Here is an 18304-nt window from a genome sequence, read left to right on the forward strand (position 1 = left end):
TATGAATATATTTTAATCAATTAAGCAATATAAAAGTGGAAGAAAACATTTTAGCATATGATGTTGATATTTATCTACTCATTACATCAATTAATTGATAAATATGTTCCTAAAATGTAAAAATTACATCTTGAAAATCTAAAATAGTACTTACTTATAATTTTGGAGTAATTAAGAATATGTGACAACAATTTTTCATTTTAAGTTATATTCTAACGTAAATATCGTAAATTCGAATTTTTTCAAAAACCTATATCTTGTTAGTCAATAAATTATATAAAATAATAATAATACATTACATTAGCTAAAGAAAGCTTATGAACACAAATTGTATTTTGAGAAAAAAAAATTAATATATTTAAACACAAGAATTGAAAATAAAGTAAATAAATACTCCATTCACCCCTTCTAAGGATGACAATGGGGCGGAGCGGGGTAAGTTCGGAGATGGGGATAGTAAGCTCGTATTCGTTCCGAACTACTTCGGAGATTTTAAAAAATACCCGATCCCGAACCCCAACCCAAAAAAATCGGGGATCTCATCCCTATTTCGGGTTTTCCCCGCAGGGTCCCAAACCTGTGGAGAAAGTTGTCATCCCTAACCCCTTCTTTGCCCTAGATATATTTGCTTAAAGCAGTGATGTAATAGATACATTTGCTAAGGTTCGAAACTATTAACAGAAAATTTGAATTCGTTTTCACTATATATTTATATTTTAAGATGTTTCTTATTATCATTTGAAAAGTAAAATCATGTACATTACTAATGAATTCTATATATATTGGACATTAAAAAGTTAATAAATTTGAATTAGAATAAATTATAATTACTTAAATATCAATTGATTATTATTAGAAGGTTATCAATAAATTAGATTAATATCGTGCCTAACTTCTTCAAATTTTTCTTCTTTTTTTGTTAATTAAAAACAATTAAATTCAACATCACAAAATGGTGATACATGAGATAATAAATAATAATGAGATAGTAATAACAATGGATAATCAATTCTTATTGATTATTAATCAGGATGGTCAAATCGCGACTCATGATAATAAGAAATATTTTAGAGGTGCCAGATGAATGATGATAATGCCATATTTATAATGGTCTAATTTTTTTTTCATATTTTAAAATTTATTATATCATATTAATTTAAGTGATATAATTGTCTTAACTTAATTGTTTTACAATTGTAAATAGATACAATTATATATTTCTCTATACAAATTCAAAGGCATCACAAAGATAGAAATTTAGAATTTTAACATAAAATATAGAAAATTAATTATAGATTATTTTCTCCCTCTCATTTAAATTCTAATTTGTATATATTATTTGCATAACTGGTAATTCTCATTACACCAACCACAAAATCTCTTGTGAGATGATCTCACAGATCAATTTCGTTGATCGAATATCTTATTTGGGTCATCCATGAATAAAATATTACTTTGTATACTAAGAGTGTTACTTTTTTTTTGTAAATATCGGTAGGATTGACCTGTCTCACAGATAAAATTCGTGAGATCGTCTCACAAGAGACTTACTCTACACCAACATAACTTCCAATTTAGTTATGAACGTTATACTAAGAATTATTTGTAGGAATATCTTGCTCTCACTCCTTTTTGACTCATTTGTGTCATTTTTAAAACAATTTCATAATAATTTTATCTATGTACCATTTGACTATAATTTTTTTCTTTATATAATAGATACCGTCATTGCTTTTTTTTTTTAGAAAAGTAAGCTGAAAAAATATCAATTGTGATAACATATGTGAATAAGTTCAAGATATTTTTTTGTTCAAATTAAGTGTTTATTGATTTTTTTATTTAATGTTTGATTACCTTTTTGTCAATATAATTTTCATAATATACTTGTATGTAAATAACTCTACAAATACAAATAAAATGTCATGTCATTATTGTTATGATTGAGTAATATTTGATAATATATAAATACGAGGAGACTTTAATAAAATAGAATCTATGAGAGTAATTAAAACAATTAGTAATTCAATTTATTTTTATTTATTATCAATATTAGTGGGAAAAAACTAATGAAAAAATCGATTGATTTTCTATATATTTCTTTCTCATTTTAGCAACTGTACAAAAATTTAATTGAAAATAAAATTATATTTAATCAAAATTTTAAATCAATTTTTTCAAACTTTAATTTTAAATCAATTTGAATTGATTAAAAATAATTTTATTTTCAATTCAAATCGTTTTATTTAATTGAAAAGTAATAATGATTGCTAAAAGAATATTCAAAGTGAGTAAAATCTTTAATCCAATGGTGACACTCAAGAGGCTCTAAATGACAATTATGAAAGGATAACATCAATTTTTGAATGAAAGGTTATCAGCAATTTTTGAATATTATTTATAAGGCTCTATATAATGAATATACAACGGTCACATACAAAGATTTTAGTAATAATGATGAGGAAAAGGTGTGAGCAATTTATGTCATTTATTTTGTTGAATTTTGCATGAAGGGTATTATAGACAATGCACAATTAGAAAACATTGTAGATTATCCACACTTTTATAGTTATATAGATAATAATTAGAAGCCAAAGAGTTTCAATAATAAAAATAACCAATCTACCGAGCTGTTGAGTTGAAGTTATCCTAACGTAAGACCCAAACAATTTATCTAACAACCGCACTCATAACATTAAATATTGCTCGTTTAGATATGAACCCTTGCATGCAACCAATCATGTGATTTTTTATAACGCCGCCAACAAAATAAATGTGGAAACATGGTATCAGAGCCAGGTCGGGAATTCTGGTCGTGATCCTCACCGAAGATTCCCGTCCGTAGTTCAAGTTCACAGCTGAATTTGTGCTCAATCGGTTGAGGTCGATGAGTATTTCCTCTTCTCTTTGTAAATTCGAGTGATTTTCTTTCCTCCGAGCAGCTGTGTTCATGGCGAACAACACGAATTTCAATGATCCATTGTTCTTGCACCCGTCGGATGCTCCAGGTATGACTATTGTTACTGAGCAATTAACAGGGGTAGAAAATTATAGCATATGGAGTCGCGCTATGCTGATAGCACTCCGAGCTAAAAATAAGATAGCATTTATCGATGGTACGTGTAAACGTCCAGCTATCGGGCATGTTACATTACATCAGTGGGAAAGATGTAATGCATTGGTGTTGTCATGGATCATGAATTCGGTTTCAAAAGATATATTTGGTGGAATTGTGTACTCCAGTGATGCTTCTGTGGTTTGGTCTGATTTAAAAGAACAATTCGACAAAATTAATGGCTCCAGGATCTTTTCTCTTCATCGAGAACTTGGACGATTGACTCAAGGAAATAACACCATCTCGGTGTATTTTTGTAAGTTGAAACAGCTGTGGGATGAGTATAGCTCTTTGGGGACCTTACCATCACGTGAATGCGCTGCAGCACGACAGTACGTTGAGCATGATCAACAACAACGTTTATTGCAATTTTTGATGGGGCTTAATGATAGTTATATACATGTTCGAAGCCAAATTTTGATGATGGTGCCTCTACCAACAGTTGGCCAGGCTTTTTCCTTGCTGTCTCAAGAAGAATCTCATCGCTTGCTATCTTCAATTGAACACCCTGCTGCCGTTTTCTACTCAAGACAGGGGCGGGGTGATGAGCGAAGGAGAGATGTGCTCACATGTGAACACTGTGGATGGAATGGTCATGTTAAAGCCAATTGCTTCAAATTGGTAGGATATCCACCAGGACACAGGTTACATAAACCACAGCAAGGGAAAGAAAATTTTAAGCGTCCTAATAGAGATTTCGATAGGCCCAAAGTTGGTGCCATGGCTCACAATGCTATTGGAAATGATAATGAATCACCACCACAAGCCACTGCAGAGGCTAAATCTAATTTTACACCAGCTTTTACACCAGCTCAATATGCTGAAATACTGAAGTTACTGGGCAGTACCAGCATGAATTCTTCAAACTCTAATGCTGCAAATAATCTGTCATCATTGAGCACCAATATTGCTAACATGGCCGGGCATGTCAATGAGGAAACTCAAGCAGATTGGATCATCGATACAGGAGCTAATGAGCATATGACTGGTAATTATTCCCTCTTACATGGTGTTAAGTCTTTGTGTGCTTCTCCTAGTTCCGTGAGGTTGCCAAATGGTGATCAACTCCTCGTTAGTGATAAAGGATCTGTGGCTATTTCAGAAAACTTTTTTATCCATGACGTGCTATTTGTTCCTAACTTTCGATACAACCTCCTCTCCGTTTCCAAGTTTACTAAATCCTATAACTATTGTGTCACATTTTATCCCCATTGTTGCACATTTCAGGACCGCACAAGTGGGAAGATAATTTGGACTGGTAAGGAGAGCCATGGACTTTATTACTTATCTACAGCATTGTCCCAGCCTTCCTTCATCCACCGTAATACACCACAGTGTAACACCTTCATTTCTTGTACTTCTGTAAGTCATGATTTGTGGCATCAAAGACTAGGACACATGTCTTTATCTAGAATGCATTTGTTACCTTTTTTGTCGAAGCGATTAGATTTGTCTCACTGTGGGATTTGTCCAAAGTCGAAACAAACACGGTTAAGTTTTCCTAAGACTAGTTTGTCTAAATCGTTTGGTTTGTTCGAATTAGTCCATATGGACATTTGGGGTCCTTTTAGAACACCAACCTATAATGGAGAAAAATATTTCCTCACAATTGTGGATGATTTTTCTCGAGGAACATGGATTTATCTTATGCAATCTAAGATGGACATTCTTCGGGTTTTAAGCCAGTTTATTGCTATGGTTACCACTTCCAAAATCAAAACAATTCGTACGGATAATGCTTCTGATTTCTTTAAGCATGAATGTGGTTCATTGTTTATGTCACTTGGGATTGTGCACCAAAGCTCATGTCCATATACTCCTCAACAAAATGGGGTGGTTGAAAGAAAGTATCGTCATATACTCGATTTAGCCCGAGCTTTATTTTTCCAATCATCCATTCCTCTTCGTTTCTGGGGAGATTGTGTTCTCACTGCGGTGTATCTTATAAACCGCACTCCCAGCCCACTTATTGCCAACAAAACTCCTTTTGAAGTCATTTTTAGCAAGCCTCCTTCCTATGATTTCTTAAGAGTATTTGGTTGCCTATGTTATGCGACGTCTCTACCTGTCAATCACAAATTCTCACCTCGAGCAAAGGCTTGCGTATTCTTAGGATATTCTGTTCTTCAAAAGGGATACAAGGTTATGGACCTTGACACCAAAAGATTCTTTATTTCCAGAGATGTTGTGTTTCATGAATCTTGTTTTCCATTTGCCACAACTTTTCAGCCCAGCTCCATTTTCCCTGAGTCCAGTCCGATTATTGAATGCTCTCCACTGGAAGACCTTAACTTGTCTAATATTACCGTCCCAGCTGATACATCTTTTCCTCCCTTACGAAGATCATCACGATTTACTAAACCACCAAGTTGGACAAAGGATTTTTCTTGTCCTACTTTGTCTCAAGTCCCCACCACTTCCTGTACATACCCCATTTCTAATCATATCAATTACTCTCGATTTTCTTCATCCTATCAAAGTTTTCTCACAGAAATTTCTTCTATCACTGAGCCACATTCTTATCACGAGGCAATCTCAGATCCTAGGTGGAAGCATGCAATGGATTTAGAACTCACAGCTCTTGACTCTAACCATACATGGGATGTCGTTGATTTACCTCCTTATGCCAAGGCTATTGGGTGTCGATGGGTATACAAACTGAAATTTTTACCTAATGGGAAAGTTGATAAGTTTAAAGCGCGTCTTGTTGCTAAGGGCTATACACAACAAGCGGGACTTGACTTTCATGACACATTCTCTCCTACGGCTAAGATCACTACCATCCGTTGTTTGTTGAGTACAGCTGCTATCCGTGGTTGGAATTTGATGTCTTGAAGCACCCATCTTTGATCTTGTCGCGGATGAGGTGACAATCGATGTCAATATGCTTGGTGCGTTCATGGAACATAGGATTAGCGGCAATGTGTAGAGCAGCATTGTTATCACAGTATAATAGAGTAGGACTAGTGAACTGCACCCCCATATCAGATAGCAAACCTTGGATCCAAATAATCTCACATGAGGTAGTGGCCATGGCTCTATATTCTGCCTCAACTGAGGATCTAGAAACGACACTTTGTTTCTTTGTACGCCATGACACCAGGGAATCGCCCAATTTAATGCAAAAGCCAGTAAGTGAACAACGAGACATGGGACAAGATGCCCAATCCGAGTCACAATAGGCAGATAAGTGTAATGAACTGTTAGCGGACAAAAGAATGCCCATACCAGGAGTGCCTTTGAGATACTTGACAACGCGGATGGCAGTGTCCATATGAGATCGTTTGGGGGCATGCATAAATTGACTCAACCGTTGAACAGCATAGCAGATGTCGGGCCTGGTAATGGTCAGATAAATCAATCACGGATTGCCGCTAATCCTATGTTCCATGAACGCACCAAGCATATTGACATCGATTGTCACCTCATCCGCGACAAGATCAAAGATGGGTGCTTCAAGACATCAAATTCCAACCACGGATAGCAGCTGTACTCAACAAACAACGGATGGTAGTGATCTTAGCCGTAGGAGAGAATGTGTCATGAAAGTCAAGTCCCGCTTGTTGTGTATAGCCCTAAGCAACAAGACGCGCTTTAAACTTATCAACTTTCCCATTAGGTAAAATTTCAGTTTGTATACCCATCGACACCCAATAGCCTTGACATAAGGAGGTAAATCAACAACATCCCATGTATGGTTAGAGTCAAGAGCTGTGAGTTCTAAATCCATTGCATGCTTCCACCTAGGATCTAAGATTGCCTCGTGATAAGAACGTGGCTCAGTGATAGAAGAAATTTCTGTGAGAAAACTTTGATAGGATGAAGAAAATCGAGAGTAATTGATATGGTTGGAAATGGGGTATGTACAGGAAGTGGTGGGGACTTGAGACAAAGTAGGACAAGAAAAATCCTTTGTCCAACTTGGTGGTTTAGTAAATCGTGATGATCTTCGTAAGGGAGGAAAAGATGTATCAGCTGGGACGGTAATATTAGACAAGTTAAGGTCTTCCAGTGGAGAGCATTCAATAATCGGACTGGACTCAGGGAAAATGGAGCTGGGCTGAAAAGTTGTGGCAAATGGAAAACAAGATTCATGAAACACAACATCTCTGGAAATAAAGAATCTTTTGGTGTCAAGGTCCATAACCTTGTATCCCTTTTGAAGAACAGAATATCCTAAGAATACGCAAGCCTTTGCTCGAGGTGAGAATTTGTGATTGACAGGTAGAGACGTCGCATAACATAGGAAACCAAATACTCTTAAAAAATCATAGGAAGGAGGCTTGCTAAAAATGACTTCAAAAGGAGTTTTGTTGGCAATAAGTGGGCTGGGAGTGCGGTTTATAAGATACACCGCAGTGAGAACACAATCTCCCCAGAAACGAAGAGGAATGGATGATTGGAAAAATAAAGCTCGGGCTAAATCGAGTATATGACGATACTTTCTTTCAACCACCCCATTTTGTTGAGGAGTATATGGACATGAGCTTTGGTGCACAATCCCAAGTGACATAAACAATGAACCACATTCATGCTTAAAGAAATCAGAAGCATTATCCGTACGAATTGTTTTGATTTTGGAAGAAAATTGTGTGGTAACCATAGCAATAAACTGGCTTAAAATCCGAAGAATGTCCATCTTAGATTGCATAAGATAAATCCATGTTCCTCGAGAAAAATCATCCACAATTGTGAGGAAATATTTTTCTCCATTATAGGTTGGTGTTCTAAAAGGACCCCAAATGTCCATATGGACTAATTCGAACAAACCAAACGATTTAGACAAACTAGTCTTAGGAAAACTTAACCGTGTTTGTTTCGACTTTGGACAAATCCCACAGTGAGACAAATCTAATCGCTTCGACAAAAAAGGTAACAAATGCATTCTAGATAAAGACATGTGTCCTAGTCTTTGATGCCACAAATCATGACTTACAGAAGTACAAGAAATGAAGGTGTTACACTGTGGTGTATTACGGTGGATGAAGGAAGGCTGGGACAATGCTGTAGATAAGTAATAAAGTCCATGGCTCTCCTTACCAGTCCAAATTATCTTCCCACTTGTGCGGTCCTGAAATGTGCAACAATGGGGATAAAATGTGACACAATAGTTATAGGATTTAGTAAACTTGGAAACGGAGAGGAGGTTGTATCGAAAGTTAGGAACAAATAGCACGTCATGGATAAAAAAGTTTTCTGAAATAGCCACAGATCCTTTATCACTAACGAGGAGTTGATCACCATTTGGCAACCTCACGGAACTAGGAGAAGCACACAAAGACTTAACACCATGTAAGAGGGAATAATTACCAGTCATATGCTCATTAGCTCCTGTATCGATGATCCAATCTGCTTGAGTTTCCTCATTGACATGCCCGGCCATGTTAGCAATATTGGTGCTCAATGATGACAGATTATTTGCAGCATTAGAGTTTGAAGAATTCATGCTGGTACTGCCCAGTAACTTCAGTATTTCAGCATATTGAGCTGGTGTAAAAGCTGGTGTAAAATTAGATTTAGCCTCTGCAGTGGCTTGTGGTGGTGATTCATTATCATTTCCAGTAGCATTGTGAGCCATGGCACCAACTTTGGGCCTATCGAAATCTCTATTAGGACGCTTAAAATTTTCTTTCCCTTGCTGTGGTTTATGTAACCTGTGTCCTGGTGGATATCCTACCAATTTGAAGCAATTGGCTTTAACATGACCATTCCATCCACAGTGTTCACATGTGAGCACATCTCTCCTTCGCTCATCACCCCGCCCCTGTCTTGAGTAGAAAACGGCAGCAGGGTGTTCAATTGAAGATAGCAAGCGATGAGATTCTTCTTGAGACAGCAAGGAAAAAGCCTGGCCAACTGTTGGTAGAGGCACCATCATCAAAATTTGGCTTCGAACATGTATATAACTATCATTAAGCCCCATCAAAAATTGCAATAAACGTTGTTGTTGATCATGCTCAACGTACTGTCGTGCTGCAGCGCATTCACATGATGGTAAGGTCACCAAAGAGCTATACTCATCCCACAGCTGTTTCAACTTACAAAAATACACCGAGATGGTGTTATTTCCTTGAGTCAATCGTCCAAGTTCTCGATGAAGAGAAAAGATCCTGGAGCCATTAATTTTGTCGAATTGTTCTTTTAAATCAGACCAAACCACAGAAGCATCACTGAAGTACACAATTCCACCAAATATATCTTTTGAAACCGAATTCATGATCTATGACAACAGCAATGCATTACATCTTTCCCACTGATGTAATGTAACATGCCCGATAGCTGGACGTTTACACGTACCATCGATAAATGCTATCTTATTTTTAGCTCGGAGTGCTATCAACATAGCGCGATTCCATATGCTATAATTTTCTACCCCTGTTAATTGCTCAGTAACAATAGTCATACCTGGAGCATCCGATGGGTGCAAGAACAATGGATCATTGAAATTCGTGTTGTTCGCCATGAACACAGCTGCTCGGAGGAAAGAAAATCACTCGAATTTACAAAGAGAAGAGGAAATACTCATCGACCTCAACCGATTGAGCACAAATTCAGCTGTGAACTTGAACTACGGACGGGGAATCTTCGGTGAGGATCACGACCAGAATTCCCGACCTGGCTCTGATACCATGTTAAACTGATAACCGCTATTGGGAAAAGATTGATTCAATTCAAAAAATCAGTGTAATGTTCTGTACATGGATTTATAATACGAGGGAGAAAACGTGTTCCCAAAGCTAAATACGTAAAACTAAAACAGCGATACACCAACTTGGGCTGGACACCAACTTTAGTATATGGGCTGCCCAACATATATTAATTCAGCCCATATACTAACAAGTTCGATCTTAATTCTCAAACACGTCTTGCTTGTTATCCTGTTCCAGTTTTGTGAATATGCATACCCTTGATAATTTTTCTGACAGCGGATGCATCATGCTCGTCGTTGCAGATTTCTGAGTGGATTAGTTCTAATAAGGCATTTACATTTTCACCTGGTGATCCTGCTGTGCATTTGGATTCGATTGGTGTGGTCCCTGGATCGGAAGCTGTGGAGAGATATTTTGATAACCTGAGTGAACAAGAGAAAGATGAAAAAACATATGGTGCTCTCTTGAATTCTTATGTCAGAGGACTCTTGAAGAGAACACTTCACCACATGGAGAAAATGAAACATAAAAAGTATATGCTTCATCATCTCTTCAACAATCTAATGGCACTCTAAAAAAGGCCGGCGAGCTTGAATAAATCCCTGAGGCTCTATCAGAAATGAAAACTAATGGTGTGGCTCCTAACAATTTTAGTTACAGAATACGCATAAACTCATCTGGAGAGAGATCTGATCTTGTTGGCATGGGGAAGCTACTTGAGGAGATTGAATCTCAGCCCCCCGACATATCCATTGATTGGGCTACTTATTCAATAGTGGCCTATCAGTTCATTAAAGCTAACGACTAGGAGAAAATGCTAACTTACATGAAGAAATTGGAAGAAAAGATTCATGGAGATGCGATGGGATATAATCATTTGATTTCGCTTTATGCACATCTAGGGGAAAAGGATGAAATGATGAGATTGTGGGTTTCACAAAAGTTTCTTGTAAAAAAAAAATTTAACATAGGCTACATTACCATGTGGGTATCCGTATTGTTGGAGTTCAAAATCAGCAAGTTAGGATTTTGGTGGTTCAAAGAAACCAAGAAGTCGTGGTTATGTAGAATTCCAGACTAGTTAAGTCATGCTATCAGAGAACTTAATTTTCCGATTCTTTGGCATTCTCGCTGCATGTTATAAGCTTCACTTTGTTGTAAATTGTATTCTTATTGGGGAGGTGGAATATTTACATTACCCGCTTCTATTTCCATCTTCCTCATATCTTTTGGACATCTACTTGTTCATGCCTTTACATAGTAGCTGCTGAAAGAAAACTGCAAGATAAAGAGAAATGATGTCCCAATCCTTGAGGGATGAAGATGCAGGGAAATAAGATTGTTCTGCTACTTTCATTCATTTACCCTGATGAGACTGATTCACTCCTGATTTGATATCTCAGCTTTATTTATGAATGGTTCTATGTAATCGAATTGCTTTATCCAACTTCATCGAGTTACTAAAAAGTTCGAAAGGCCCAAAGTTTATCTCTGGCATCAGTATTTGTTATCCTACTTCTTGATATTTTTCTTCCCACTTCCCCAGTTCCCACACCAAGACATCAACTTCATGGCTACTACTTCACAGATTTTTCAGTTCTGGTCAAATCGTCTTGAATTCATGCTTTTCTTTTTCTTTTTTCACTACGTGTCTGCTTCATATTGTTGGCACACGCTAGGATTTATAGTGATTAAAGCATATTATTACAGCAAGTCTGGGAACATTTGCATCAGAAATAAAAGTTGGTGATGGAATAAACTAGCCTAAAAAGACCAAACATAGAACCAGTGCTCTTAGATAAGGCGTAAATAGCCTTGATACCCAGGGATGAACCCATCAAGATCCGGCCCAAATTCCCGGCCCAAATTCCCGGCCCATCATTAAGTCCCACAGGTGAATGTCCCATGACAAGCCCAGGTATTCTTCTATAAATACCAGGTTGGAGCGTATGATTATTGGATTCACTGTATTATTTTCAGCAGCGCCCTTAGCTGCTCCCCCCATATATCCTCAGTCTTTGACTTGAGCGTCGGAGGGGCTACGCCGGGACACCCTCATGGCCCCCTCCTAACGGTCTTATTTGTGATTTCAGGCCCAGGGTAATTTTGAAGCCCGTGTCTGGATTAGTGACGCTTGCGTGGATCGGACCCTAAATTTCCCGTGAGTATCACTTGGCGCCGTCTGTGGGAATATCTGAGTTGAGACGTAGAGATGGTAGGGAGGCGAGGGAGTAGAAGAGTTAACTCAGTGTCATCGCGTCCTCAGAGGGGACCCGAACAGTCTCATGCTGAGGCGAGGCAGGAACAACCCCATCAGGAGACAAGAACTGAACAACCTCGTCAAGAGACCAGGGTCGAGCAACCCCGTCCTAATGAAAATGTGGGGAACTTGACCCTGGAGCAGTTGGGTCAATTTATCACTCGGACAGTGGATGAGGCTATGAAGAGGAACCAATAAGCTGTGTTCATTGAAGAGCAGGCCATTCGCCAGGAGCGAGAGAAAAATGTTGAGGGCCAGCAGAGTAGAATTGAAGAGACCCAGCCCCTCCCAAGCGAAGGGAATGCAGAGATTGGAGAGATGTGGAAGGGAATACGGATGTTGAGACAACAGGTGGGAAGTAGAGCGCCGGCCCCCAAGAAAGGAAGTCTTTTTTCGCTTGCCATTCTGAAAGAAGTACTTCCCCCGAGTTTCCGACAACCGAATGTTGGAGAATATGATGGACATACCGACCCCGAAGAGCATTTGGGGAGATTTGAGAATGCGGCTCTGTTGCACCAATATTCAGATGGAGTTAGGTGTAGGATTTTTCTGGGCACGTTAGTGAGGTCAGCCCAGCAGTGGTTTAACACTTTGCAGCCCAACTCTATACGTTCTTTTGAGGACTTCTCAGCTGCCTTCTTGCACCGATTTGCTAGCAGCAAGAGGCACCAGAAAAATTATTTGAGCCTGTTCGTGATGAAGCAGCAAGAGAATGAAACTTTACGAGAATTTGTCCAGCGTTTCAACAGTGCAGCGCTGGAAATACCAGCGGCTACTCCTGACATCATGATAAGTGCCTTCACACAAGGATTGAGGGGAGGGGAGTTTTTCAAGTCGCTGGTCAAGAAGCCCCCGTCAAGCTTTGATGAACTGTTGGCTCGAGCTGAGAAATATATAAACTTGGAAGATGCCCAACGGTATAGAAGGATGGAGAACCGGCACGGAGGAAGTAGAGTTGAGGGAGTGGAGAAAGGAGGAAGGAAGAGGGGTGCGGGGGAGAGAGAGGAAGACAGAACTAGAAGTAGAGGACAATTCTCATCACATGTTCCCCTGGATAGGAGTCGTGACGAGGTGATGGAGGTGAGGGAGCCCACGAGGAGGTGGGAGAAGTCACGAAGGGTTGAGTGCAGTGCTAGATTTCCTTCGCGGGACAGACGAGAAGGATCTGCATCCGGGAGTCGACCGAGGTCTCACCCGTCCCCTAGACGTGGTCAAGGCCCTCCATAGATAAATCAGGGGGTTGGGGAGCAGAGAGGGGAAGGTCGAGGTCAAGATGTCCTTCAGGAGCCCGTCGAACCGAGGAGGGGAACGAATGAGGATAATCACCCTACGAGAGGAATGATTCATATGATCTCGGGCGGTGCTACCGATGGAGGCTATGGTCGAGCTCGGAAATCACATGAGAGAAAATTGGAGAACTTTGAGATATATAGTGGTGCAGACTTACCACAAGACCCCGTCATCAGCTTTGGGCCGGAAGACCTCCGAGGCGTTGTGACTCCACATAACGATGCTTTGGTGGTGACGGCCACTATTGCCAATTATGATGTGGCAAGGATATTTATTGATAATGGAAGCTCCGTGAACGTCTTGTTCAAGAGCACGTTGGATCAAATGAAGGTGGAAGAATTTGAGTTTGAGCCGGTCTCCACCCCGCTGTATGGGTTTGCAGGACATGCCATCCCGCCGCTGGGTCAGATTACTCTTCCCCTATCTTTGGGACGTGACTCTCGGCGGGTGACAAAGATGGTAACATTTACCGTAGTGAATACTCCCTCATCGTATAATGGAATCCTGGGGCAGCCAGCCTTAAAGGATTTTAGAGTCGTAGCTTCCACTTATCATCAGAAGCTTAAGTTTCCTGTGGGAAAGGGAGTTGGAGTCTTGTGCGGGGACCAAAAAGTCGCACGTCGTTGTTATGAAAGAATCGTGAAGGAAGAAGAAAAGAGAGGTCTTGAGCTCAGTCTTACAGTTGTAGAGTCATTCGCAGAAGCTTCTAAGTGGGTAACTTTGTTCTGTGGAGATACAAGAGGAGCAGAGTAGAAAGTTGGAGAATGCGCTGGTTAATGCTCTAAAGAGGCCCAGGAGCACTTATCATCTTAGAGAATTTTAATCTTGACGTGAATTTTGCTGTATTTTGTTTCTGAATTTATCTTATGTTATCAGCTGAAAGTTAATAAAGCCAAGTTCTTATATTAAGTTTGTGGATGTTGTTGTATTGTGAGGATGAAATGAATTAAATTTTCCTGCTAAGACATCGCCTAGCAGAGGAGCAGAGTGTAGGAGAAGAATTTTATTTTCTTGTTAAGGCATCGCCTAGAAGGGAGCAGAGTCGGGGATGAGAAAAATTTTATTTTCCTGTTAAGGCATCGCCTAACAGAGGAGTTAGGGGGTGAGGGTGGAGAATCTTTATTTTCCTGCTAAGGTATCACCTAGCAGAGGAGTTAGAGGGTGGAGGCGTTGAATTTTATTTTCCTGCTAAGGCATCGCCTAGCAGAGGAGTTAGAGGGTGGGCGCGTTGAATTTTATTTTCCTGCTATGGTGTCACCTAGCAGAGGAGTTAGGGGTGAGGGTGGAGAATCTTTGTCATCCTGCTAAGGTGTCGCCTAGCAGAGTAGTTAGGGGGTGAGCGGAGTTGGGGATGAGGAGAAGTTTTATTTTCCTGCTAAGTTTATCGCCTAGCAGAGGAGAGAGTTGGGGAAAAGAAAAATTTTATTTTCCTGCTAAGGCCCGGCTTAGCAGAGGAGTTAGAGGGTGGAGGTGTTGATTTTATTTTCCTGCTAAGGCATCGCCTAGCAGAGGAGTTAGAGAGTGGGCGCGTTGAATTTATTCTCCTGCTAAGGGATCGCCTAGCAGAGGAGTTAGAGGATGGCGGTGTTGATTTTATTTTCCTGCTAAGGCCCGGCTTAGCTGGTTTAGCAGAGGAGTTAGAGGGTGGAGGTGTTGATTTTATTTTCCTGCTAAGGCCCGGCTTAGCTGGCTTAGCAGAGGAGTTAGAGGGTGTAGGTGTTGATTTTATTTTCCTGCTAAGTCCCCTCTTAGCAGAGGAGTTATGAGATGATGAGGTGAGAGTTTGATTTTTCTTGCTAAGGCCCGGCTTAGCAGATGAGTTAGAGGATGGAGGTGTTGATTTAATTTTCCTGCTAAGGCATCGCCTAGCAGAGGAGTTAGAGAGTGGGCGCGTTGAATTTTATTTTGCTGCTAAGGCATCGCCTAACTGAGGAGTTAGAGGATGGAGGTGTTGATTTTATTTTCCTGCTAAGGTATCACCTAGCAGAGGAGTTAGATGGAGGAGTTGAATTTTATTTTCCTGCTAGGGCCCGGCCTAGCAGAGGAGTTAGAGGGTGGAGGTGTTGAATTTAAATTTTCCTGCTAAGGTATCACCTAGCAGAGGAGTTAGATGGAGGAGTTGAATTTTATTTTCCTGCTAAGACCCGGCTTAGCAGAGGAGCTAGAGGGTGGGGGTAGTGAATTTTTATTTTCCTGCTAAGGCATCACCTAGCAGAGGAGCAGAGTTTGGGAGGAGAAAAATGTTATTTTCCTGCTAAGGCATCGCCTAGCAGAGGAGAAGAGTGGATGAGGAGAATTAAACTTATTTTTCCTGCTAAGGTGTCACCTAGCAGAGGAGTTAGAGGGTGGAGATGTTGAGTTTTTATTTTCCTGCTAAGGCATCGCCTAGCAGAGGAGCAAAGTTTGGGAAGAGAAAAATTTATTTGGTTAGGCGATAACAAAAGATGTTTACGGGGAGCAGAGTTTACGGGGATCGACCTGCCCGGTCAGGTCGTGGGGGTGTGGGGGCAACGCCCCCATAATTTTTTCAGAAATCACACAATCATTCGCAAGGGAATATATCAAATTTCTCAACGTATTGGACGAGGCGAAGGCGTGGCCGAAGGCGTGAGGGCAAGCGAGTGGCGGGCGGGCAGGCTCTCGGCGAGCTGGCGTGGCGTGGCGGGGGCGAGCAAGCGCTCGGACGAGCCGGAGTGGCGGGCGAGCTGGCGTGTGGCGCTCGGGCGCGCGGCGAGCAGACGCTTGGCGGGCAAGGGTTAGAGCGGCAGACGAGGGGCTAGGGGCGAGCTGGAGTGGCGGGCGAGCTGCGGGGTGCGGGCGAGCTGGCGTGGCGCTGGCGAGCAGGCGCTAGGGTGAAGGCATGGCCGAGGGCTTGAGGGCGAGCCTGTGGCACGCGGGCGAGCCGGCGCCCAGGCGAGCAGGCGAGCGTGGTGCGCGAGGGGGCGAGTGCTTCGGCAGGGCGCCGGACGAGCTCGGTGAGGGCGTGGCGCGCGGGAGCTGTGCGGCCGCGCGGGGCGAGGGCGCCGGGCGAGTGCGCGAGGGGGCGAGGCGCGCAAGGGCGGACGCACGCTGTTGGGGCTGGCGTGCAGGCGGCGAGGTGATGATGAAGCGGTGCTAGGATTGATATTTGATTTGTTTCCAACTTTTTGGAGACTGACGGAGGGCTGGAAGAAAATGCACAACTCACGTGTTGTAAACCGAGAACAACGCAATCAATCGAACTTTGAACCTACGATTCAGTTCGACTCGGGAGGGGGAGACTGGTGATACCCAGGGATGAACCCATCAAGATCCGGCCCAAATTCCCGGCCCATCATTAAGGCCCACAGGTGAATGTCCCATGACAAGCCCAGGTATTCTTCTATAAATACCAGGTTGGAGCGTATGATTATTGGATTCACTGTATTATTTTCAGCAGCGCCCTTAGCTGCTCCCCCCATATATCCTCAGTCTTTGACTTAAGCGTCGGAGGGGCTACGCCGGGACACCCTCATGGCCCCCTCCTAACGGTCTTATTTGTGATTTCAGGCCCAGGGTAATTTTGAAGCCCGTGTCTGGATTAGTGACGCTTGCGTGGATCGGACCCTAAATTTCCCGTGAGTATCAAGCCTGGTTCGCCGATCTTCTCAAAAACAAAAGTGCAAGACTGTATATCTAGAGCTAAGATGATAAAAAAAATTATAATCAACCCCAGACTAGAAGAATATGAGGCAGAAGAAGACAACGCCTGCACAATGACCCAATCAATAAACACGATCATACTATGTCCTATATTTAAAGCCAAATGAAAGTTTGAATTCGGATCGTCTTAAAGTTTCACTTCGCCAGTATTTCAAATCTGTGAGTTGTTGAAAGCTATGTAGTAAGAATGAGAAGGATTTTTCAAATCATTATGAAAGTAAAGATATTATTGTGATTCTTCAATTATGTTATTTTAAAAACTATACAATTGGTTAGTCCAAAAGTTATTATTATTAGAATTTTTTTATAAAAAAAGTTATTATTATATTACACTCCAATTTAATTAGTAATAAAGAAGTATAATTTCTTTTTAAAAAAATAGTAAAGACTAGCATTTTTGTATTTTATTTACAGTTTGCTATCCGCCTTAAATTTTAATTATTACATAATTTACACTTTGGTATATATCCGTTCAAACTTCAAAATATTAAAATTCATTGAACTCTAACAATAAAATCTGGAGCAGAAATTTCATTTCTTTGCGTTTAAACCGGGATAACATTTGGAAAAATGGGGGTACAGAAATAGAACTCTGCAATTAATAAATTATTGTAGTACAAAATTATAACTACCACTATCCATGCAACGATCACGAGTTCTAAGTGCTTTCAAGAAGTGGGAAGAGGATGGAGAGTGCTAACCCAAAAGACTGCTGAAATTTCGTACTGCTAGGTAACTAAAATGGCTTGTTTTCCAACACTATAAAGCTCGTTGCATATGTTTTCATATCATCGATAAGAAAAATTAAGAAATATTTCTTAAATGGCAACAGCTATGGGTTTTGCACATGTGGGATTCTTGGTTTTGTTATACTTGAGCTTCTGCTCTGCTCGTAGGGTACTTACTGACTCTTCAGATGTTGAAAAGCCAAAGATTGCACCGTCTAATTTCCAGGATACACAGAGCACCGGTGGTATTTCCAGCTTAGATGACTCCAAGTGGCAATCTGGCGGCAAAGGTAGTCATGGTTCTGGAGGTGGTGGCGGTGGCAATTGTGGAGGAAATGAAGATTGTGGCGGGTGTGGAAATTTTGGTGGTGGTGGTGGCAGCTATTGTGGCGGGTGTGGGAACTTTGGTTGTGGTGGTGGCTACTGTGGTGGCAACGGAGGTTGTGGTTGCGGCTACACCTGTGGTGGAGGTGGAAATTATCAGGGCGGCTGCTACTATCCCCCGCCTCCAACTTGTTGCCCAGTTTCTTGCCCACCAGTTTCAAATTGTTGCCCCGTCGGGTGCTCGTCAGTTTACGGACAA

The sequence above is a fragment of the Primulina tabacum genome, chromosome 15 (genome assembly GCF_025594145.1).
Source record: "Primulina tabacum isolate GXHZ01 chromosome 15, ASM2559414v2, whole genome shotgun sequence".
NCBI lineage: Eukaryota > Viridiplantae > Streptophyta > Magnoliopsida > Lamiales > Gesneriaceae > Primulina > Primulina tabacum.